Genomic DNA, 27,504 nt, shown 5'->3' on the forward strand with positions numbered 1-27,504 from the left:
TATGTATAAACAAAATACATAAAAGTCATAATCGAACAATATCTTTGTTCATGGCAGAACTAATTGTGAACGCCCATCCACTTCGCGTGTCTGTCGCCGACTCTCAATATTTATTCGTTTCCCTACGAAAACAAAATGCGACACGAAGTCGTGTTTAATGTGGGCGAGAACCATCTTCCCCAAAAGGGGACACTCTGACAATTAGGAAAAATAAAATTGTCTTCATATACAAAGGTTTCCCCGTCCATTGACTAACAATGAAATTGTCTCAATATATGAAGGTTTCTTCCTCCATTGACCAAGAACAATTTCATTTTGGTGCAATGTTAGAGCAGACACCAAACCCCGGCCACCAGGCCGACCGAGCAGTGAGTGTGCCGACTTTCTGATAAACCACTTCTCGTTACTCGGAAGTGACGTCATGGACGGAAGTGACGTCATGGAATAGTTCATTATTCCTGGTAATAGGGGTGCGTTCCCAACAAAAAATTAAAATGTTACACACACTATTTCACTTCTTTGATTTTATATGGTCCCGAGCAACGCCGGTTAACGGGTCCTGCTAGTTTAAAATAAAGTGCAAAACACCTTAGAATTAACCAGAGGAAATGTTGACTGTATGACGCAAGTGGATGACACATGGTCATGGAGATTAAAACATACGAAAAAAAAAGAAGACAATGGAGTTAGCTTGACTAAGAGAGCAGATAAGTTACAAATATTGATTAATTCACCATCATATTGTTACATCCGGTCATTTGCAAGTATGTGCAGACGACTTTAGAATTAAACAAAAATCATGGGTTACATGACGCAAGAAATTGATATCTTGCCATGGCGACAAGGATGCAAATGAAGGTAGGGTTAGCTTGACAAATAGATTAGATAAATACAGAATATCGATTGACTTAATGCTATAATGTAACATGCGGTCACCTAGACAAAAGTGCAAATGACTTCAGAATTTACTAAACCAAATATTGATTGGTTCGCGGCAATGAAGAGACTATGTCTGTAACAGCGCGCGGACGCGCGTATGCAAATACTGAGCCGTGTGCGAAATGACGTCACGGTAAGGAAAAAGAAAAAGACTATAAAAAGGAGAGACAGAGAGAGAGAGCACATTAGAGAAGACGATCACGTTAGAGATGTGTATGACGTTCGAGAGGACAAGCATCAGAGAAGACGCTCACGTTCGGAATTACGTTTTATTTAGGAAAGTAAATGTTGTTTTTAAAGGAAAAGAAAGAGTTGAGTTATTCCTTGTCCTATGTTCCTTTGCGACGTACTCTGCTACAACGTGTTGTATGCACGTGTGTAGACAAATGTAGAATATTACATGTCCTGGGAGACGAAAATACAACGCGTTTATTGACTAAATATGATCATCTCAAGTCTAGGCATTTAGAATAATTTCCACGAGTCTTTAAGAATATCTAGAGAAAACATCGATAGATTTAGGAGCCTTAGGATCAATCCCGAAAAACTTTTAAAAAAGAATGGGAGAAATTGAATCAGAGGAATGACTGGAAAAATACAACGAACAACAATAATGGAAAACCCTTGAATGTGGAAACCAACACATGACGAACCAAAAGCGTAGACGAGACAAACTATTACAGAGACAAAACATGAAGCGCTACATGGAACTAAGAACTGCATACATATAAGTTTTGTAACCCCATCCCCCCATTATCACATCACCCCCCCAATAGTGAAACCAAATAGCCAAGTAATCAAGGAGGGAGGAAAGACCGAGGAGTGAGCACTGACCAGGCTTCCACTGTATAAGTGCGAAGAGAACTGGGACCTTGAGGAGGCTTATTGCCACTCAAATTCCAGTAAAGACCAATGTCCACTGCCATCGAGAAATCAATGACAAGCAGCTGTTGCGATAATGCACATTTATTTGCAAATGGTATCGATAGAGATGGCGAGTACTGGAAAATTGGGAGACTTGTTGTCACTCAGCTTCCAGAGAACACCACAGGCTGTATTCAATGAGATCTTTGATAATCCGTGTGAAAGCTCCTTGTGAGCCAATAATAATAATAATAATAATAATAATAATAATAATAATAATAATAATAAGAAGAAGAAGAAGAAGAAGAAGAAGAAGAAGAAGAGGCACGATCAAGTGGGAAGGGCATTACACTGGGAATAATGCAAGCAACTGCATCCCGAACACACAGACAAATGGTACAAGCATAAACCGGCAACAGTACTTGAAAAAGAATCACAGAATCCTATGGGACATGGACCTACAAACAGAAAAACCCTTCCAAGCAAAAAGACCGGGTGTCGTAATAATTAGCAAGAAAAGTCCTGCCAAATCATAGAGTTTGCTGTTCCAGTTGACCACAGGGTGAATATCAAAGAAAAAGAGAAACGGAGCAAATACACAGAGCTAGCCAGATAGCTGGAAGTAATATGGATGATGAAAATCAAGATAATACCTATAATATTAGGGATACTAGGAACAATTAAAAAAACTTTGAAAAAGAATGGGAGTAATTGGAATCAGATGAATGGCTGGAAAGATACAACGAATAACAGTAATGAAGACAGTTTAAATATTAAGGAAAACCATTGAATGCGGAGACTAACACACATGAGGCATATGCGCGGGTCAAACAAACTGCTACAGAGGCAAAAGATGAAGCACTACATGGAAACAGAAACAATGAAGCTGCATATCTATAGGTCCAGTATTCCGCCCCCTCATTGCCGCATCATCGCCACCCCCAAAGTGATGCCAAATAGCCAAGAAGGGTCAAAGAGTAGGAAAGACCGAGGAGAGGATGCTGACCAAACCTCTGCTGGACAAGTGCAAAAAAAAAAAAAAGAAAAAAAAAACTGGGACCTTGGGGAGACTTATTGTCACTCACATTTCAGTGGAGACCAATGACCGCTGCTAGCGATAAATCAATGTTAAACGGCTGTTGCGATAATGCAAATTAATTTTCAATTGTTATCAGAAGAGGTGGAGAGTACTGGAAAACTGGGGAGACTTGTTGTCATTCAGCTTCCAGGGAACATCACAGCCTGTTTTCTAGGAAAGATCCTTTATGACCTTTGTGAAAGCTCCTTGTGAGCCAATAATAATAATAATGATGATAATGATGATGATAATAATAATAATAATAATAATAATAATAGTGGGGAGTACTAAAAATCTGGGGAGACTTGTTGTCACTCAGACCCCAAGGAACACCACAAGTTGTTTTCAAAGAGTATTCTTTGATGATGGCCTGTGTGAAAACTCTAAGTGAGTGAATACTACTACTACTACTACTACTACTACTACTACTACTACTACTACAATAATAATAATAATAATAATATTATTATTATTATTATTATTATTATTATTATTATTATTATTATTTGTAGTAGTATTATTCACTCACTTAGAGTTTTAACTACCACTGCGGCAGGGGAAATTAAGACTAACCTCACTTATCCCCGCCAGTTCTAGCGATTAAGCAGTACTTTGTAAGGTGGACTTATCTTCAAACACCTCACAGAGCATAATTACCGACTTTTACTAAGTAAAATACTTAGGTTTTTAAAAATCTTTTTTTCTTTATTTCTATATTTTGTTTGTGTCTGTGTATGTCCTTTATGTACGTGCAATAGTACACGATACCTTTCGTATACATGAGAGCTATGCAATATCCCTGCGTTAGAATTACAGGTAAAAGAATTCTGGACCCGGTGTTTCCACACACACCAAAATACGAAAAATGTCAATTACAAATAATCCAAAACGTGGGACCCAGAAGAAAAGCCTGGGTGTCATGATCGGTAGGTGCTCTTTCGGTAGCCAGCATGGGGGACCCAGTCGTCATCCTGCGAACGTTGGCCAACTTTCTAATTTCAGAAACTCAAATAACAAGGGCACTAAACAGGTAAGTATAACATCTGATTTCAGGGAACAAAATGATACCGAACAAACACAGCACAGCCATAATAACCATCAAAATAGAAAAAAAAAAACGAAGAAAGGAATAGACAACATAGAGAACAGACTCGTAATGGAATGCTATTATAGAAGTCATCCTAAATATAGATATGGAGGTTATCGGAAACGAATGAAAGAACTATGAGACTTATCCAGTGACTACCATGCAATAGAACAAAGAATTGCGGACCAAGCTAGACTGATACTCAAGAGAGGTTGGCTCTCTAAACTAGAATTAACAGAAATACAGCAAAAAATAAATGATGAAACTGAACAAGAAGCATCCCCCATGGAACCGCACGTAGAGCAACCCCACAAGTTGAAGCCCCACAGGTAAAAACATAAAAGGCGGAAGACCTACGAAGACCGAACTCTACAAACGTGGAAACCGAGGAATGAAGAACAATGAAGTTGCATATCAGCAAGTTCTACAACCCCATCACGCATCCCCTCCCATTATCCCATCAGCACCCCCCAAAAGTGTGATGCCAAATAGCCGAAAAGGGTCAAGGAGGATGGAAAGACAGAGGAGAGAGCACTGACCAGATCTTTGCTGGACAAGCACAAAGAGAACTGGGACCTTGGGGAGGCTTAGTGCGACTCAAATTCCAGTATAGACCAATGGCCGCTACCAGAGAGAAATCGGTGGTGAGAGGTTGTTGCGATAACGCAAATTTATTTGCAAATGCTATCGAAGGAGGTGGAGAGTGCTGGACGTCTGGGGAGACTTGTTGTCACGCAGCTTCCAGGGAACACCACAGGTTTTTCAATCAGATCTTTGATGACCTGTGTGAAAGCTCCATGTGAGCCAATGATAAATAAATGAATTAATAAATATAGAAATATAGAAATTAAAGAAAAAAATGACACAAACATTGCAACAGATGCTAGAGTTATCTTAACAAAGAAAATAAATTAGTTAAAAAAAACAACAAAAAAAAAACAAAGCCGATAGCCATTAGTCGTGTGCTCTTGTGTAATGAATGAATGCGTGAATGTAGGATTGACATGAAATTCTTAAAGATAAACTAAAATGACCGAAAAATGGGCTGAAATGACTTAAATAAATAAATAAAAAGTAAATGACTTAGAATAACTTTAATGAACTTAAGGAGTAATTGATTGACTTTAAGAATGACTTGAATGCTTAAAAAATGACTGGAATCCTTCAAAAACAACTTGAATGATCTGGAGAATGACTTCAATGGCTTTGAGACTTTCTGGTTGTAAAGTGGGTAATCATTTTACATTAAATTAATACAGAAAAGTGATCCCCCAATTTAGATCACAATAAGTACAGCATGTAGTAAGAACAGATGGTATTTATTTGCTCCCCAACCGAGCAAATTAGGCACAAGGCCGATTTTTAATGTGAGGAGTGAAGGGAGGGGGAAGGGAAAAAGGGGACCAGCTCCCGAGAGGTGGGAAATGGGAGCTGGTTAAAGGTCAGGACTGTGGGGTTGCCCCCACATCTGGTCTTTGCTAGTCCTAGCTAGTCCTAGCTAGTCATATAGTAATAGCTTGCAGTATCTGCCGGAACAGATGGTATTTATTTGCTCCCCCACCGAGCAAATGAGGCACAAGGCCAATTTTTAATGTGAGGAGTGAAGGGAGGGGGAAAGGAAAAAGGGGACCAGCTCCCGAGAGGTGGGAAATAGGAGCTGGTTAAAGGTCAGGCATGTGGGGTTGCCCCCATATCTGGTCTTTGCTAGTCATAGCTTGCAGTATCTGCCGGAACAGATGGTATTTATTTGCTCCCCCACCGAGCAAATTAGGCACAAGGCCGTTTTTAATGTGAGGTAAAAACCAGCTCCCCTAAAAGTAGGCAAAAAGGGACACTCTGGTTACCAAAAATAATAACTGTCCCAGTATAGAGGGCCTCCCCTCCATTGACCGGCACAAACCATCCCAAGTGCAGCATCTGCCGGAACAGATGGTATTTATTTGCTCCCCTCACCGAGCAAATTAGGCACAAGGCCGATTTTTAATGTGAGGAGTGAAGGGAGGGGGAAGGGAAAAAAGGGGACCAGCTCCCGAGAGGTGGGAAATGGGAGCTGGTTAAAGGTCAGGCATGTGGGGTTGCCCCCATATCTGGTCCTTGCTAGTCATAGCTAGTCATAGCTTGCAGTATCTGCCGGAACAGATGGTATTTATTTGCTCCCCCACTGAGCAAATTAGGCACAAGGCCGTTTTTAATGTGAGGTAAAAACCAGCTCCCCTAAAAGTAGGCAAAAAGGGGGCACTCTGGTTACCAAAAATAATAATTGTCCCAGTATAGAGGGTTTCCCCTCCATTGACTGGTACAAATTATCTTAAGTGCAGCATCTGCCGGAACAGATGGTATTTATTTGCTCCCCCACTGAGCAAATTAGGCACAAGGCCGTTTTTAATGTGAGGTAAAAACCAGCTCCCCTAAAAGTAGGCAAAAAGGGGGCACTCTGGTTACCAAAAATAATAATTGTCCCAGTATAGAGGGTTTCCCCTCCATTGACTGGTACAAATTATCTTAAGTGCAGTATCTGCCGGAACAGATGGTATTTATTTGCTCCCCCACCGAGCAAATTAGGCACAAGGCCAATTTTTAATGTGAGGAGTGAAGGGAGGGGGAAGGGAAAAAAGGGGATCAGCTCCCGAGAGGTGGGAAATGGGAGCTGGTTAAAGGTCAGGCATGTGGGGTTGCCCCCACATCTGGTCTTTGCTAGCCATAGCTAGTCATAGCTTGCAGCATCTGCCGGAACAGATGGTATTTATTTGCTCCCCCACTGAGCAAATTAGGCACAAGGCCGTTTTTAATGTGAGGTAAAAACCAGCTCCCCTAAAAGTAGGCAAAAAGGGGGCACTCTGGTTACCAAAAATAATAATTGTCCCAGTATAGAGGGTTTCCCCTCCATTGATTGGTACAAATTATCTTAAGTGCAGCATCTGCCGGAACAGATGGTATTTATTTGCTCCCCCACTGAGCAAATTAGGCACAAGGCCGTTTTTAATGTGAGGTAAAAACCAGCTCCCCTAAAAGTAGGCAAAAAGGGGGCACTCTGGTTACCAAAAATAATAATTGTCCCAGTATAGAGGGTTTCCCCTCCATTGACTGGTACAAATTATCTTAAGTGCAGTATCTGCCGGAACAGATGGTATTTATTTGCTCCCCCACCGAGCAAATTAGGCACAAGGCCAATTTTTAATGTGAGGAGTGAAGGGAGGGGGAAGGGAAAAAGGGGACCAGCTCCCGAGAGGTGGGAAATGGGAGCTGGTTAAAGGTCAGGCATGTGGGGTTGCCCCCACATCTGGTCTTTGCTAGCCATAGCTAGTCATAGCTTGCAGCATCTGCCGGAACAGATGGTATTTATTTGCTCCCCCACTGAGCAAATTAGGCACAAGGCCGTTTTTAATGTGAGGTAAAAACCAGCTCCCCTAAAAGTAGGCAAAAAGGGGGCACTCTGGTTACCAAAAATAATAATTGTCCCAGTATAGAGGGTTTCCCCTCCATTGACTGGTACAAATTATCTTAAGTGCAGCATCTGCCGGAAAAGATGGTATTTATTTGCTCCCCCACCGAGCAAATTAGGCACAAGGCCGATTTTTAATGTGAGGAGTGAAGGGAGGGGGAAGGGAAAAAGGGGACCAGCTCCCGAGATGTGGGAAATGGGAGCTGGTTAATGGTCAGGCATGTGGGGTTGCCCCCACATCTGGTCTTTGCTAGTCATAGCTTGCAGTATCTGCCGGAACAGATGGTATTTATTTGCTCCCCCACTGAGCAAATTAGGCACAAGGCCGTTTTTAATGTGAGGTAAAAACCAGCTCCCCTAAAAGGGGTCACTCTGGTTACCAAAAATAATAATTGTCCCAGTATAGAGGGTTTCCCCTCCATTGACTGGTACAAATTATCTTAAGTGCAGCATCTGCCGGAACAGATGGTATTTATTTGCTCCCCCACTGAGCAAATTAGGCACAAGGCCGATTTTTAATGTGAGGAGTGAAGGGGAAATGGGGACCAGCTCCCCGGAGAGTAGGGGAGCTGGATAGTGACAATTGGTATGAAGGGTTGCCCCTACATTGACCAAGGTCTTATATGTGAGGTTGCCCACACATATGGTCTTTGCTTGCAGTATCTGCCGGAACAGATGGTATTTATTTGCTCCCCCACTGAGCAAATTAGGCACAAGGCCGTTTTTAATGTGAGGTAAAAACCAGCTCCCCTAAAAGTAGGCAAAAAGGGACACTCTGGTTACCAAAAATAATAACTGTCCCAGTATAGAGGGCCTCCCCTCCATTGACCGGCACAAACCATCCCAAGTGCAGCATCTGCCGGAACAGATGGTATTTATTTGCTCCCCCACCGAGCAAATTAGGTACAAGGCCAATTTTTAATGTGAGGAGTGAAGGGAGGGGGAAGGGAAAAAGGGGACCAGCTCCCGAGAGGTGGGAAATGGGAGCTGGTTAAAGGTCAGGCATGTGGGGTTGCCCCCACATCTGGTCTTTGCTAGCCATAGCTAGTCATAGCTTGAAGCATCTGCCAGAACAGATGGTATTTATTTGCTCCCCCACTGAGCAAATTAGGCACAAGGCCGTTTTTAATGTGAGGTAAAAACCAGCTCCCCTAAAAGTAGGCAAAAAGGGGGCACTCTGGTTACCAAAAATAATAATTGTCCCAGTATAGATGGTTTCCCCTCCATTGACTGGTACAAATTATCTTAAGTGCAGCATCTGCCGGAACAGATGGTATTTATTTGCTCCCCCACCGAGCAAATTAGGCACAAGGCCGATTTTTAATGTGAGGAGTGAAGGGAGGGGGAAGGGAAAAAGGGGACCAGCTCCCGAGAGGTGGGAAATGGGAGCTGGTTAATGGTCAGGCATGTGGGGTTGCCCCCACATCTGGTCTTTGCTAGTCATAGCTTGCAGTATCTGCCGGAACAGATGGTGTTTATTTGCTCCCCCACTGAGCAAATTAGGCACAAGGCCGTTTTTAATGTGAGGTAAAAACCAGCTCCCCTAAAAGGGGTAACTCTGGTTACCAAAAATAATAATTGTCCCAGTATAGAGGGTTTCCCCTCCATTGACTGGTACAAATTATCTTAAGTGCAGCATCTGCCGGAACAGATGGTATTTATTTGCTCCCCCACTGAGCAAATTAGGCACAAGGCCGTTTTTAATGTGAGGTAAAAACCAGCTCCCCTAAAAGGGGTCACTCTGGTTACCAAAAATAATAATTGTCCCAGTATAGAGGGTTTCCCCTCCATTGACTGGTACAAATTATCTTAAGTGCAGTATCTGCCGGAACAGATGGTATTTATTTGCTCCCCCACTGTGCAAATTAGGCACAAGGCCGTTTTTAATGTGAGGTAAAAACCAGCTCCCCTAAAAGTAGGCAAAAAGGGGGCACTCTGGTTACCAAAAATAATAATTGTCCCAGTATAGAGGGTTTCCCCTCCATTGACTGGTACAAATTATCTAAAGTGCAGCATCTGCCGGAACAGATGGTATTTATTTGCTCCCCCACCGAGCAAATTAGGCACAAGGCCGATTTTTAATGTGAGGAGTGAAGGGAGGGGGAAGGGAAAAAGGGGACCAGCTCCCGAGAGGTGGGAAATGGGAGCTGGTTAAAGGTCAGGCATGTGGGGTTGCCCCCACATCTGGTCTTTGCTAGTCATAGCTAGTCATAGCTTGCAGCATCTGCCGGAACAGATGGTGTTTATTTGCTCCCCCACTGAGCAAATTAGGCACAAGGCCGTTTTTAATGTGAGGTAAAAAACAGCTCCCCTAAAAGTAGGCAAAAAGGGGGCACTCTGGTTACCAAAAATAATAATTGTCCCAGTATAGAGGGCCTCCCCTCCACCGACCGGTACAAACCATCCTAAGTGCAGCATCTGCCGGAACAGATACTACACTTTGATCTTGGCCAAACCTTTGATCTTAACCAAAAAAGCCAAGCACAAAAGTGTTACGGAGAGACCGACAGACCGACCGACAGATCGACCGACGGACCGACGGAGTTCCTTATAGAGTCGCTTACACGCGACTAAGAATTAATTGGTTGAATGTTATCATGTTACATTCGACCACTTAGAAGAAAGAGTAAAAGCTTACTTAAATTTTTTTAATTAATTTTTTGAATCCTTTGAGATGAGGCTTCATTATTTGTGTATTAATTCTTTTTGTGGACTGCTAATCTTATCTTCATAACTGTTGTCTTTTTTTCTCCACGTTTCGGTCAACGCATCATCTGCCCTTCATCAGGTGATCAACCGCGGCGGAATAGGAATGCTGAGTCCTGTAACTTATCCCCAGTATACTTCTATAGTTAGTTTCTCACAACGTATTGGCCGACTAATCCTCTGGCCTGTTTAGTTAGGATTGAAACCATTATCTCCAGACAATGCTCACATGTAACCAAAGAGAGTCAATGCCTCTATCCACTGCACCATGAGCCTCGAAGGTTAATAACTCGAACAAGGCTAGAGAATAAGTTGGCGAAAACTGCTTACCAAAAGTGGCTCACTTGGCACTCGCATTCGGTCACCGTCTTTTTTTGAAAAAAAAAAAAAAAAAAAAAAACGGTCGTGGGTCGGTTCCGTTGTTCGGGAGAGTCGGCCCGTTCCATCCGTTCCAAGTTCGAGAACAACAACAACAACAACTATGAAGATAAGGATAACAGCTCGCAAAAAGAATGAATCAACAAAAGATTGTAGAATTATCTTGAGAAAATATTGATTGCATGAAGGAAAAACAGTCACGTATGATCATAAAGACGAGAATGAAAATGCTTTTGCCAAGCAAAAAGATTATAAAAATAAAAAGTACACTTAGCATCCGGTCATTGACATAACACTAATATTTAGCATCCGGTCATTTAGGAGAAAGTGCAGTAGAATCTGGAATTAACTAGACAATACATTTATTGAACAAAAAACAATATATTGGCATATGTTCACGGAGACAAGAATAGTAAAGACGCTCGTATTAGTTCGTCAAGAATAGTAAATAAATACAATGTACGTTTCTGAATTTTTGAGATGATGATTGGTTATCGGACTACTGCTCTCATCTTGAGTGTGATTTTCACAACGTTTCGGTCGATATAACCTCCGACCTTCTTAAGGTGTATCTTGTCGAACCCGGGAATGTTTCTGTCGAACTCGGGAATTTGAACGGAATTTCGAGCGGAACCCTTTAGGACCCGTGACGCAGTGGCTAGAGTATTGCGAGAAATCAATTGTAAAAATGATATTCTTCTGAAGGTTGAAGGTTCAATCTTCCGTGTGGGCGATCGAAAAAAAAAATTTGCGAATTACTTAGGGCCTTTATCCAGGCATGGCTGACGGAACAAGAGCACGCTACCCCCGTGAATAAATAAAGGGTTCCGACTGAAAAATAAGATACATTTGCGAATTACTTAGGACCTCCATCAAGTCATGGCTGACGGAACAAGAGCACGCCGTGAAGTAAATAAATAGTTCCACTCGAAATTCCGTCCAAATTCGCGAGTTCCACAGAAACATTCCCGAGTTTGACAAGATACACTTGAAGAAGGTAGCAGGTTATATCGAGCGGAACGTTGTGAAAATCACACTCAAGCTGAGAACAGTAGTCTGATGAATACTAATACAAAATATTGATTGGCTTAATACTATCATTTAACATTCAGTCAATGAAAAAAAAATGTTCCAAAGACTTTCGAAATTACCAGAACAAATATTAATTCAATCTAGGCAGGGAAGCGATATATGTCCAGAAAGACAATAATTGAAAGGAGATTGTGGTAAGCTTCACAAGGGAAGTAGATTGAATCGAATTGTTCATTTATTTAACGTCGTTATTTAGCATCTCTCTATAACGTAAAAAAGTGAAAAGAAACTTAACCATACTAAATATTTATTGTATAACGCTGTTGTACTATAGAAGTCGACCTCTATTCTGCCTGCAAGTATTTGGAAGTAAAAGACAAAAAGAGGAAGGAAATGTGGCAAAAAGTAAATAGGAAATATGGTTTATCAGAAGACAATAGATCGGAGTAAGCTCTTAAGTCAGGCAGAAGATAGCTCAGGTGTGGTAGTTATTTAGGAGAAACGAATTAGCAGGGGGTCGATCAATATATTTAAGAGTTTGCGTGTGTACGTTTTTTTATGTGCAATTGAAATTAAACACAGGAACACAAAGACATGAGATGTGTTTAGGATTGACAATACGTTTTATGATGCTGGAGAGAAGTTTGCAGAGGCTTGTGTTTTGCGACGTCTTTACGACAATGCACGGTTGACGATGATTGGGAGCGTCGACGACAGTCAGAGTTGAGAGTTGGGAATACTTGACGACAGTTGAAGTTTGGACACAGTTGAAGACAGCTTGGGAGCAGATAGGGAAATGAATTGATAAGCCGACCGACAAACACAGTTTTGACCGTAGATATAGATTTAGTATAAGTAGAAAGTCAGGGGTGTAAAACACGTAGTCAGAGGTCAATGCATATTTACAAAAATGTCGGAGTAAATGTTATCCTGTGTTTCCTCTCTGTGTTTTGAGATGCTTTATTTTTATACTTGTTGATCCGGGCGCCCCCTAATACGACGACCCGGTCAGAATCGGAACGAGAAAAAAATAGGGTACTCATGCAGAGAGTTATCCGTGCTGAAATAATAACGTTATTATTTAAAAAGCCATTCTTAATATTCGGGAGGGGGGTGTTTTGTACCTACTCTGTACTTTAACCTTACAACTGAATAAAAAAAAAACATATAAAACTTTAATTAAACGTGGAAATACGATTTTAAAAATGGCACGGATCACTCTCTGCATTAGCAACAAATATAGGAAACAAAGTTCACGGCACACGACGTTGGGATCGGCGAGTTATATAGTGGGGGACATGTTGTCTCACAAGGCAAGAAAGTGGCATATGGTGATGGAAATTACAATTCAAAGTACGTTGAATTTGTAGAATAAAACTGATTGCATGAAAAAAAAAAAAAAAAAAAAAAAAAACGAACATGGAGACACAAATGCAAATGACGCCCGAGTAAAATTTACAGCGGAGATAGCTTAAAAGTATTTATTGACTTCATATTATCACTTAAAATCCAGATACTAGAAAATTTTCCAAAAGTCTTTAGAATTTAAAAAAAAAAAAAAAGAAGCTCCTTCAGTCTTGACAAACTATGGATATTCACTGTCGGGATGCCTGCGCATGAAATTTTTGTAGCAAGAGGTGCGAAATCTCCAACCACACCTCTCCTGAGTCAACATTGTTGAATACTAGTGGCAAGTGGAGCATATATATATATATATATATATATATATATATATATATATATATATATATATATATATATATATATATATATATATGGCTATTTCACTTAATCACATAAATTAATACGCGAAGATATAATTTTATGTGCAAATTTTCAGTATTTACTTCAATAGTGCTCAATATATATATATATATATATATATATATATATATATATATATATATATATATACAGCGTGTCCACAAAATCTGGCTACATTATGTAGCCAGACTTTGTGGAAGCATCCTGTACACACACACACACACACACACACACACACACATACACACACACATACAAGCACGTGTATATATATATATATATATATATATATATATATATATATTTAGTAATGTGATTGATAATTTAAAAATCAAATTATAATTAAATTAAAAATCCGTTTCATAAGAAGGAACAACAAAATCAATAATTTGTACGATCGTTTCGGAAAACAATGTTTTTATTGTGGTAGACATCAAGTTACGGACAATAATTTTTACATATAGTGTTTTTAACAAACAAAGTTTCCTCATCAGCAAAATATTGGGAAGGGTTTTTATTATATGTAAAAGACACCATAAATAAACCTAGCATTAAAAGTAAGGCAGATGTAATTTTACTATTACATTAAAATACACTCTGCTCTTTAGACTATTGTTCTAATCTCCTTTAAATATATATATATATATATATATATATATATATATATATATATATATATATATATAGATAGATAGATAGATATAGATATATACAGGGTGCCCACAAGGTCTGGCTACATAATCTACAGGATCGTTCCACGAAGTCTGGCTACATAATGTAGCCAGACTTTGTGGACACCCTATATATATATATATATATATATATATATATATATACTGGTTGAGGAGGGGGAACTTAGCTTTGCCCGGTCGTAAAATACGCTTAAATATGATATTTTTATTTGTCGAGATAAGCGGAGAGCACATGCAGCGCCTAGACTTCTCGAATGGTCACCCATCTAGTACTAACCAATCTCAACGTTGCTTAACTTCAGTGATCTGACGAGAACTGGTGTGTCAACGTGATTATCCCTTTAGACGTATCCAGAGAAAATATCGACGGGCTGGAAAAATAAATGACACAAGACGAATATAACGGATGTCCGAGTAATTTTGGTGAAGGAAGTAAATAAATAAAATAAAAACGGAAATAAATAAATAAAAAAAAAACGTTATCGGATCATAATCGGCCATTTAAAAAGAAAGTGCACAATATTTTATTAAAAAACTCTAACATCGATTAGTTAAAAGGCTATAAATTGAAATATCGCCACGGAGAATAAAGAGAAAAAAGGAGTTAGAATTAGCATGAAAAACAAAACAAAAAAAAACAAACAAAAAGTAACAAAAAAAAACAATACAAAACAAATACAAAAACAAACAAAAAAAAAACAACAGAAATAATGATTGGTTCAACACTATCGTAAGACACTCGGTAATTGAAAAGAAAACGGAATGACTTGACTTAACTAGAATACATACTGATTATGTGACATGCAAAAACAATAAATTAAGACATCACCACGGAGACTAGAAAGAAAAAAGAGTTAAAATTACCATGAAAAAAAAACAAAAAAAAAACAAAAAAAAAACGAAAAAACAAACAAAACAAAACAAACAAAAACAAAACAAAACAAAAGCAAAACCAAAAATGCAGAAATAATTATTGATTTAACACTATCGTGAGGCACTCCATAATTTTAAAGAATGTGGAATGACTTTAGACTTAACTAGAACGCACATTGATTGTGTGACATGCAAAAATAAAAACGACATATATCAACGGAGACAATACTAAAAATAAAGACGAATTTTTCTATTGGAAATCGCTCTAGACAAAGCATGAAGCCACTTGATGTAAAGATCTAACAAGGACAAAAGATAATTATTGCAAAGACGGTAGATGCCTATTGGACTTAATCTTGAAAATACCAAGGTTGTAGGTGGAAGGAAAGCAGGGAGCAGGAAGAGAGTTCATCAACCTTGTTGAACAAACTAAGTAGAATGCATACAATGTATTGATTGACTTTATATTCTCATGCGTCATCTGGCTAGTTAGAAGAAAGTGCAAAGGACTTTAGCATTAATCAGACAGAATATTGATTGCATTACGCAAGAAAGTGAAATATGGCGATGGAAACTAGAATTCAAGTAAAGTACGTTTGACTTGTAATAAAATGAATCACACAAAAACAAAAATACAAGTACGTATGACCAATACGACAAAAATACAAGTACGTATGACCAATACGACAAAAATACTAGTACGTATGACTAAGACGACAAAAATACTAGTACGTATGACCAATACGACAAAAATACTAGTACGTATGACTAAGACGACAAAAATACTAGTACGTATGACCAAGACGACAAAAAATACTAGTACGTATGACTAAGACGACAAAAATACTAGTACGTATGACCAATACGACAAAAATACTAGTACGTATGATTAAGACGACAAAAATACTAGTACGTATGACTAAGACGACAAAAATACTAGTACGTATGACCAATACGACAAAAATACAAGTACGTATGACGAAGACGACAAAAATACTAGTACGTATGACCAATACGACAAAAATACAAGTACGTATGACCAATACGACAAAAATACAAGTACGTATGACCAATACGACAAAAATACAAGTACGTATGACCAAGACGACAAAAATACTAGTACGTATGACCAATACGACAAAAATACTAGTACGTATGACTAAGACGACAAAAATACTAGTACGTATGACTAAGACGACAAAAATACTAGTACGTATGACCAAGACGATAAAAATACAAGTACGTATGACCAAGACGATATAAATACTAGTACGTATGACCAATACGACAAAAATACAAGTACGTATGACCAATACGACAAAAATACAAGTACGTATGACCAATACGACAAAAATACAAGTACGTATGACCAAGACGACAAAAATACTAGTACGTATGACCAATACGACAAAAATACAAGTACGTATGACCAATACGACAAAAATACAAGTACGTATGACCAATACGACAAAAATACAAGTACGTATGACCAAGACGACAAAAATACTAGTACGTATGACCAATACGACAAAAATACAAGTACGTATGACCAATACGATAAAAATACAAGTACGTATGACGAAGACGACAAAAATACTAGTACGTATGACCAATACAACAAAAATACAAGTACGTATGACCAATACGACAAAAATACTAGTACGTATGACCAATACGACAAAAATACTAGTACGTATGACCAATACGACAAAAATACAAGTACGTATGACCAAGACGACAAAAATACAAGTTAGTATGACCAAGATGACAAAAATACAAGTATGTATGACACAGACGACAAAAATACTAGTACGTATGACCAATACGACAAAAATACAAGTACGTATGACCAAGACGACAAAAATACTAGTACGTATGACCAAGACGATAAAAATACAAGTACGTATGACCAATACGACAAAAATACAAGTACGTATGACACAGACGACAAAAATACTAGTACGTATGACCAATACGACAAAAATACTAGTACGTATGACCAAGACGACAAAAATACAAGTACGTATGACTAAGACGACAAAAATACAAATTACGTTTAAGTTATTTTGAAAAACAGAGCAAATTACTAAAGCGGGTGCTTCTGTATTTCCCGACCCTTGATTTCTACGAAGTTGGGTCGGCAGCTGACGAAAATAACCGAAAAATGTCGACCGAGCATTCCTTCATTTTTAACAGATACCCTGTCTATTTTTAGCGAATACGATTCTATGAAGGCTACTTTTTTTTTTTTGATAAATTGTCAAAAAAAAAAAAAATGAGTTCAAATCAAGAAGGTTAAAATTGTGGGATTTTGGTTGGGAGCTGGGTTGTAAGCTAGGGTTGGGGTTAGGATTACGGTTTAGTGTTAGGATTTAGGGTTAGGGTTTATGATAAGAGTTTAGGGTTTAGGGGTAGGGTTTGCCTTAAGGTTGGGTTAAATACGTCTTTGTAATTTCATTTATTGTACGTTTTTCCTGTTTATCATTATGATTTTCGTGTAGCGGTTTAACGTTTCGCGATCGGCTATTTCCGATTATTCCCGTCAGCGACCGAGAACACCCGAAAAACTTCGTGAAAACCGCGGGTCAGTGAATGCCGAAGTACCCTAAAATATATCTATTCGCTTAATATTATCATTTTAAATACAGCTATTTAAAAAACAATGTTTAAAGTCATTATAAATATCCAGCAAAAATATCGACAGGCTGAATGAAAGAAACAGAAACGATACAAGACCACGTGCACGAAAATTTAATGGACGTTAGAGTTATCCTAGTAAAAAAAAAAAAATTAGATAAATAAAATGTATTAATTTGCGTAATGTAATTATGTAACGTTAACCAACATGTAATATAAATCGCAAAGTAGGCAAAGAATAAATAAAGAACTTCAACTGGCTTTTTCTTTGTAACAAGGACATTTATTTCCTCATTGTAACGGCCGTAACGTCACCCACGTGATCCTCTTCTTGAGCGTCATTCAAACTTCTCGCATGATCCCGAACGTTATGTCCTGCTTGTGCGAGCCTTTTCTAGACTCGCACAAAAACACACATTCACATTTCAAGCTATATTACTTGTCGCATACATACGCGCACACAAACATACGCGCCCACGTCCACACAGTACATATATTCACGTTCACGTACATACACTCACATTCACGTGTATATATACACACACGCTAACGTACACACATGTACTCACACACGCGCACACGAACGCACACATGGACGACGTCACTTCCTCTTTCAAAGGAAATCCACGCATGCGCAAAAGACACTCCGGAAACGAGTATAAAAGAAAGAGAAATAAGCGGCTCTTTCTTTTCGGCCCAGCTTTCGAGCTGGTCGGTCTACCGACTGACCGCGTGCCTTTTTGGCATGCGCGCGCACACGCGTACGTCACACCCCTTGCTACTATGTGGGACAAAAAGCTAACAGACTGTACGTACACATTCTCACTCTTTCTCTCTCTATCTACTACTGGTCCCTGAGAACACCTTCGCGTAGCTGACTGCTAACTGACGTCAACTCTCCATTCTTTGTATTTGTCTACACGCTGGACTATCATTCTCATTTTTACTACGTTACTCCTTTCTCTCCCCACGCGCGAACAAACGATAGTGACCCGAACTCGAGATGAACACACATTTCCTTTTCTTTCTACAACACCAGTCCCGCAACGAACATTGGTTACACACGCGCGGACATGAACACATGTTATATCTAAAACATTCTTTCAACAGTAAATAAACGACGTTTATCTTATCCATCAATTGAGTCTTTATTTCCTTCAATTCCATTCGTTTCATTATTTTCTTGTAGCGAGTTAGGGTATTATTATATCCTGGTCCCCACCAAGCTCTAATGTTATCTCATTTCTAAAGTCTTTATTTTTCCCCACCGGTGACGTCATTTCGCATACATTTGCATGTCGCCGTCCACGCTATGCTTCATCTATATTATATCCGGCCGTTTAGAAGAATGGTCAACATACTATGGAATTTACTAGAGCAAATATTGATTGCATAAAGATAACAACAGTCACGTATGAGCTTAGTGCCGAGAATGAAAATGACTGTATAGTTAGCTTGACAAAAGAGTATATTTAAAAAAAAGTATTGATTGCCGTTACGTCAATATTTAAACATCCGATCATTTAGGAGAAAAAAAATAAGAGTTCACTAGAGATTGTATTGATTAAATGAAAGCAGCAATACATTGACTTATATCCACGGAGACAAGAATAAAAGAGACGCTAGAAGTAGCTTATCAAGAAGACTACATGAATACAAAGTATTGATTGGTTTAATGCTGTCATTTAACATCCGGTCAATTAAAAAAAAGGTGCAAAACACTAAAAATTACCAGAAAAAATATTAATTCAATTTAGGCTAATAAGCGACATATGTCCAGAAAGACAATAATTGAAAGGCGATTGTGGTTAGCTTGATAATGAAAGTAGATAAAAAAATTATTAATTGATTTATAGTCATTTTTCGGGCTTAATAGAGGTATGTTAAATAATGACTAGCGCTATGGTAAGAGCATATTCTTGTCATTATTTTGACTCTCGAGTATATATCAGTTAATATCTTATATGTTTTTCCATAGAGTGATACGGTTCTCGATTGATTAATTGTGTCTGTGTCGTGTATATACTTGAGAGTCAACACAATGATAAGGATATTCTCATATTACAGCCCTAGTAATTATTTAACATACCTCTATTAAGGAGAAAGAGAGAAAAAGAAACTTTAGCATTAACCAGACTAAATATTGATTGCATAACGCTGTGGTACTATCTACGTCGACCCATACTTCGCCTCCATGTGTTGGTAAGTAAAAGAAAAAAGAGGAAAGAAATATAACAAAATGAAATAGAAAACATGGTTTATCAGTAAACAACGGATCTGAATTTGTTCCTTAACACAGACAAAAGAAAGCTCAGGTGAGGTAATTACTTTAGGACAAAGGAATTAACAGGGCGTCGATTAATGTATTTTGCGTGTGGACGTTTTTTTTTTTTTTTTTTTTTTAAGCGCGGCTGGAATTAAAGACAGGAACAAAAAGACATGAGATATATTTAGGATTTACAACGGCTTTCATGATGCTAGGAGTACGTTTGCTGAAAAAGTGTTTTGCGACGCTTTTACGACTACGCCCGATTGATGACAATTGGGAGCGTTTTTGTAATGCTCGACAACAGTAAAAGTAGATAGTTGGGGGGACGACAGTTGCGGTTTGGACACTTCAAGACAGCTTGGGGCTCGGAGCAGATGGGGAAATGTATTGATCAATCGTCTGACAGACAGCCTCTACAGTAGATGAAGTGTGAGACTTAGCATGCAAAGGGTCATGAATATCATACACGCACCTAGAGTTCAATGAATATTTTAAAAAGTGTCGGAGTAAATGTTACCCTGTGTTTTATCCTTGTCTTTTAGTTTGTTTTCTTTTTATACTTGTTGACCAGTGCACGTTCTCTCCGCAACCGCCAAGACATGAGATATATTTAGGATTGGCAATGGGTTTTATGACGCTGCGGAGACGTTTACACGGGTTGGTGTTTCGTGTTATCTTTTACGACGATGTCCGATTGACGATGATTGGAAGCGTTTTCTTTTTTAATCGACAATAGTCAGAGTTGTGAGTTGCGGACACTTGACGACAGTTTAAGTTTGGGCACATGGAAACAAGAATGAAAGAGAAGCTAGAATTAGCTTGTCAAGAATAGTACATGGATACAAAATATTGATTTGTTTTAGTGCTATCATTTAACATCCGGTGACTTTAAAGAAAATGCAAAATATTTTAGAATTGACTTGGACAAAGTATTAATTAGCAAGGAAGTGAAATATGTCAAAGGAGACGGACATTTAAAAAAGTTAACTCGGCAAATAAAGTAGGTAGATTTAATAATTGTTTTTAGTGTTATGACGTTTCGCTATTTCCGATTTGACCAGATTGCACACATACATGGACATTCTAGACATTATCCTCGAGTGTCTAATGTCTCTCTGTACAGGGGTTTGTCAGAACAACCTGGCAGGAGGATACTTTTCCCTAGAAATAAACCCTGACCAAATATTCCAAATCACCATAGTATTCACTGCCCAACTAAGATCTCCTCACTATGGCTAACTTAAATTAGCTTTTACGAGGAATGGTGCACCTTCTCCAAGTGATGTTATCTCAAGTAATAGCAGGAAACTGGATACTCCACTAGACTAGATAAACTCTTGTCCTGGAATCCAATAAGACCAAGACACCAAAACGAAAGATATACTACAACGTATGAAAATGGTTAATTGGGGAGAGGAAATTATAGCGATGAGAACAGTAGTCTGTTTATAAAAATAATACAAATTATCAATCCTTATCTAAAAAATTTCCAAACATAAATCTGGAACATTAATTATTGTTTGTTTTTTTAAATACGGGCATACACCGTTGCCGTGAAATGAATAGAACCACATTCAGTTTCCAGCCCCGAGCCCTATATTCCAATCTTTATTCTTGTTATAATTTCTACTATTTTCAATTTTCAATGTTATAGAAATAGATTCTATTTAAATGAACACACACACACACACACACACACACACACACACACACACACACACACACGTATGTGGCTATATTCATTTCACGGCAACCCCGGAGTGTATGCCAGTATTTAAAAACAAACAATAATTAATGTTTCAGATTCATGCCAGGAGTGAGAACTTAAATGTCTACTAGACACTATCCTCGAGTTTCTAAGGTTTCTCTCCGTAAGGGTTTGTCAAAACAACCGGGTATGAAGATATTTTTCTGTACTAGTTACTAATGTTATCTCAAGTAATGACTAGAGCTATGACAACAGCATATTCTTTTCCTTGTTTTGATTCTCAGGTATATACCCATTGATATCTTATATGTTTTTATGTAGAGTGATGTGGTTCTCAGTTGATTAATTGTATCTGTGTCGGATATATACTCGAGAGTCAAAACAATGAAAAGAATATGCTGTTGTCATAGCCCTAGTATTGATACGAAGCTGGATACTCTACCAGACTAGATAAATTCTTGTCCTGGAATTCAGTAAGACCAAGAGACCAACGCGAAAGATATGCTACAACATATGAAAATTGTTAATTAGGGGAGATAGGGAGAGATTATGTTCTCAATTTCTTTACTCAGATAGAGATAAAGAACTTAAATGGAACATTCTAATATCTATGTATCTCATATAGCGTTTAAGTATTAGCCCCAAGTCGTGGGCCCCTTGATTCCTGCGAACTTCGACTAATGTAAAATAAAACAAAAAGTGACAATTTAAAAAACTTGACATGCTATTAAGTAACATCCGGTATGGAGAGGGGTGAACAGGATGGCTTGCTTATGTTCTAGACGATCCCGTCCTCATGTGTAGTTAAATGGATTGAATGGTAGAGTGATTAAAAATCAAAAGGTCGCATAATGATGCCGAAAACATACCGATATATATATATATATATATATATATATATATATATATATATATATATTAGTGAAAGAATGTAGATTTATTTACATGAATTACATGAGAAATAATAAGGATGGTGAGAATAAGAGTTCGTTGAAAATAAGAGTTTGCTGGCTGTGAATTTCAATACCTACAGGTATGTTGGAAAAAAGTGCAAAACGCCTTATTAATCAAATACTAGAGACGTTCCAAAAAGCAATGCCTCCTCCCGGATAGATGAGAATATATCGTAAATTGCATTGTTATCAGGACTGAACTTACGCATTAATGACATGAAAGTTTAATCTCGCCGTTTCAGATAATGGCGGTGTAAGACTCTAAGAAAGCAACCTCTGTCATGGACATGCGTCAGAAGCAGAGATGTGTCACTGAATTCCTTCATGCAGAAAAAAAAATTGAACCGATCAACATTCACTGGCGCTCGTTGAACGTTTACGAATCCAATCCAGTTGATATCAGCACAGTTAAGAGATGGGTTCGTCGATTTCAGAGTGACGGCAGAGATGTGAGTCACAAAGCGCGCTCTGGACTTTTACGATCGACGCATCAAAAGAGGCTGGCAAAAGTGCATTAAGAATGACTATGTAGAAAAACACATAAGGTTGCTTGTTTAAGTGCTATCAACCCTGTCTTTGATGTTTTAGGTTTTTAGTTAAAAAATAGAAGGCATTACTTTTGAAACAACCTCACCACAATAATTATTGATTCAATTTAAGCAAGTAAGTGATATATGTCGAAAAGGACAAAAATTTCAATAACTTCGAAGTTAATTCATGAAGAAAATTCAAATTATTGGTTTGTAAAAATCATTTAACATCCGGGTATTAAGGAGAAAGTGCAAAAAACAAAAAAACAAAACATAAACAAGATTAAATATTTATTGCATGAAAGCAAAAAATAACGAAAACAAAACAACAAAAAAAGTAGCATATCTATTAGAGATGGCACGATTCCAATATTTTTCTCGATTCCGATACAATTACTAATTCCGTACTAAATTCCCGATTCCGATACAATTCCCGATTCCGATTCTTTATAAATCTCTAATTATTTAACCAGAAGATTGTTATTTTCCCTGATTTCTGTAAAAAAAAAAAAAAAAAAAAAAAAAAAACACACACACACACATTAAATTTGCAGATATTTCCCTAAAAATAAAATTACACTTTTGGAGGATGATCTATAGATATAACTTTACTGGTAATTTGAAATCAATAAATATTTATTATTTTACCATTATTACCAGCAATGGAAGATTTTGCTTTAAACATAATCAAATAAAAAAGACAATTAAAAGAATTTGGTATCGGAAAATAGGCACCAATTTTCCCGATTCTGATACCTGCAATCTTCCATTTTTTTCGATACCCGATTCTGATTAATCGTCCCAACACTAATATCTATATGAAGACGAGTATGCAAAGGAAATTGGCGTTAGCTCAACAAATAGTTAAAATAAATAACCCCACATAAAAAAACGCCCTCGTGTCGCATTTTACTTTCGTGGGAAAGCAAATAAATACTAATAGTGTCTGTATGTTTGTATGTCTAGCTCAAACTTAAAAAGTACACAACAAATACCCACAAAGTTGGTATTGTTTTAAATCAACATAAATCTTTAAGAATAATGCGAAAGATTTACAGAATATTTTTTCGGGGGGGGGGTAAAATGGCCGTTTGTATCATTGAATATTTAAAAAAATTAAACACGATTTTCAATATTTTCATGTATTAATACAGGCCAGAAAATGAGTAAGTATTTTATTTCAAATTGAAAAACGCTAACTCCTAATTATTATTATTATTTTTAATTATTATCATTTCTCTACAAACAACAACAACAACAACAACAACAACAACAACAAAATAGAGAAGTACCTGAGTTAAGTAGTGCTCTGGAGTCATCCTTAATTTTATTTGTCGCTTTCACTAACAATTCGAAAACCTCCCAAGTTTTATTTTTCAACTCCTTACTTGAAATAGATAAATAAATAAATAAATAAAAACCTCCCAAGTTTTGATTTTTTAACTCCTCGCTTGAAAAAAAAAATGTCCCAAGTTTTATTTTTTAACTCCTCACTTGAACCCCCCCAAGTTTTATCTTTTAACTCCTCGCTTGAAAAAAAAAAAAACAAAAAAAAAACACGTCCCAAGTTTTATTTTTTAACTCTTCACTTGACCCCCCCCCAAAGTTTTATTTCTTACCTCCTTACTTGAAAAAAAAAAAAAGAAAAAAAAATTCCAGACAACGGTAGATAACTCTATTAGTAACATATTAGTGCTAAAAGTTTATGAGTGATTTCTAAAATGGAACCCTGACAGTTTTAAATCAACGTGATTGATCTGAAGAGGAAATTGCCTGCGGATGAGTAGAACATAAAAAAAGGAATTTCATTCCTGGGATTTAGTGTGAAAATTACATGAATAAGGATCAGCGTTTGTCTTTACAGACAATAAATACACAGTTTGATGTCAGTGTGGCAACTGTACACAATTATTCGCGATGAACTGGCGATGTGGAAGGTTTGTGCGAATACACCATTCCACAACTCCATCCTGAACAAGTAAGAACACTGAATAGTGTTCTTACTTTTTTTTGCTTCTTCCACACTTATGCATGGGTACCTTGAACACTTTGTGTAATCCTTATTCAGTGTTGTGACTTTTTTTTTATCTCCTCCCACGCTTATGCATGGGTACCCTGAACACTGGGTGTAATCCTTATTCAGTGTTGTGACTTTTTTGCTCCCCCCACACTTATGCATGGGTACTCTGAACACTTAGTGTAATCCTTATTCAGTGTTGTGACTTTCTATTGCTCCTCCCACATTATGCACATGTACCCTGAACACTGGGTGTAATCCTTATTCAGTTTTCTGACTTTTTTTTTTAATCTCCTCCCACACTTATGCATGGGTACTCTGAACTCTGGGTGTAAGCCTTATTCAGTGTTGTGACTTTTATTTTGCTCCTTCCACAGATATGCATGGGTACCTTGAACACTTGGTGTAAGCCTTATTCAGTGTTGTGACTTTTTTTGCTTCCCCCACACCTATGCATGGGTACTCTGAACACTGGGTGTAATCCTTATTCTGTGTTGTGACTTTTTTTTTGCTCCTCCCACGCTTATGTATGGGTACCCTGAACACTTCGTGTAATCCTTATTCAGTGTTCTGACTTTTCTTTTCGCTCCTCCCACATTATGCATGGGTACCCTGAACACTGAGGGTAATCCTTATTTAGTGTGGAAATAAGAAATTGTTGAATTTCGAAGAATCATGCAGTTAACATAAAACAACTTTTTAAACTTTTAATGTAGCTTTTATTTCAGCTCCATTTTCCCGTGGTGTTTGCTGTAGCAAACCCAAGTTCTCTTTGCTAGTTTTTACATCTTAGAAACTTCTTTTGGCTTCCCGGATATACAAGAAACAATGCTATTGCCGAGCACCCCCCCCCAAAAAAAAACATCGGAAACTAAAACTCTTTTTCTATTCGATTCGGTTGTTACCTAATATAATACCATATTTTTTTTTGTCATTCAAAATTCAGTTGTATCATCTCTTACATATTAAATGAGGCCAATTTTTCTTATTGACTTAATTTTTATTCTTCAATTCGGCCTGATTGTTATTGTTTACAAATTCCATTATTGTCAAATTTTTACTATTTTCCCAAACTATTTTATTCTAAAGTTTAAATATGCAAACTTGAATATTTATTTTGCTAACCTACTCGTTATCTAATCGTAGGGTTCTAATCTATTATATCCCCCTTTTATATATATATAAAAAAATCCTAAGAGTTTTTCACGCGCCACGGGGCCAAGAAAAGATCACGCTCGATCCAATATTATCTTTTCCATATTTTGTCAGTCATTGACCGATCTCTATTTTATTTAGACCGTTCCTCCTTTGTTTGGCGCAGGCACCTGTTACATATATGAATGGTTTAAGATCGTCTTGGTTGTATAAACTGACAGTTATTTCGTTTTAAAATGAATACGAGACACTTATTGTTTATAATACAGATTTGTTGATTTACAATTTATACTTCAAAATAACAGTGATAACTATCATCATCGCGGTAGAGGTTAGGGATGAGGGATGATCGCAGAACTCTGTCAACCTGTATTTTCGCTTTGTGTCTGCTCTCTGCTGCTTTCTCTCTGCTCTTTTTATTTATATCACTTTGACCTTTTTCTCGCCACCTTGTTTTATTGTTTTGCAACACTCTGGGTCATAGTTCTTGTTGATTGACCTGTTAACCTTATTTCCGCTAGCATTTGTTTATTGCACTTTTTGCTGGTTTTGATCTGACCCATTTAATATTAGTTAGCTTTCCTGGCCGATTGACGTCATGGATATAGGTCGTTTTAAATCCCGGGATTTCCCATTGTGTTCTTTTGTTTGCCTGGATACAGCTTCGTAACACTATTATAGGTCAAATTTCCTGAGATTGACGTATTGTTTCTTTGATCGTTCGGACATCTCCCTAACACACCTGCTCAAACTTGAATCCTACTATAGTTTTATTTATCAAGAACAAAATCTACTCGAGGGTGGCGGTTAATGAGATGAAATAATTGTCATTCGGGAGATAAAGAACCTTATAGTATAGTCTCTCAATTTAAAAAAAAAAAAGAAGTGCGATGTGCGTTTAGTACAAAGCCCGTTCTCCATTAAAATATGCATTCGTAATGATCATCAATGGTACCCTGAACACTGTGGGTGTGATCCTTATTCATAATCGGATTAACATAATCTGATACGGGAATTATGTTATTCGCACTAGAGTTTGTTACGAAGACGGAAACCCCAGAGGCCGCTAAATATTCTGACACAATCACACGTTGTTTTTTTAGTTACAGATCCAAATAAGTCCGACGGGTAATGTATTCTTCCTACTACCAGCCTCAGCCTCCCGAAAGGAATTCTTTGTTTGTTATATTGTTCAGAATTTCCTTGTTTCCTGAGAGTCACTTCATTTTTCCGATGCGTCATCTTTCTTCTCTCCCCCTCCCCTCCCGCACACGCGAGGTCTAGCATTCAATATTTAATTAAGTGGCGTCGAAAACTGAATCCAATAGAAGTTAACAGACGTGAAATCATTAACATAGTCATTCCTTTGGAAATTTCGCC

This window comes from Euprymna scolopes, chromosome 12 (genome assembly GCF_053919585.1).
Source record: "Euprymna scolopes isolate OS-2025 chromosome 12, ASM5391958v1, whole genome shotgun sequence".
Lineage (NCBI taxonomy): Eukaryota > Metazoa > Mollusca > Cephalopoda > Sepiida > Sepiolidae > Euprymna > Euprymna scolopes.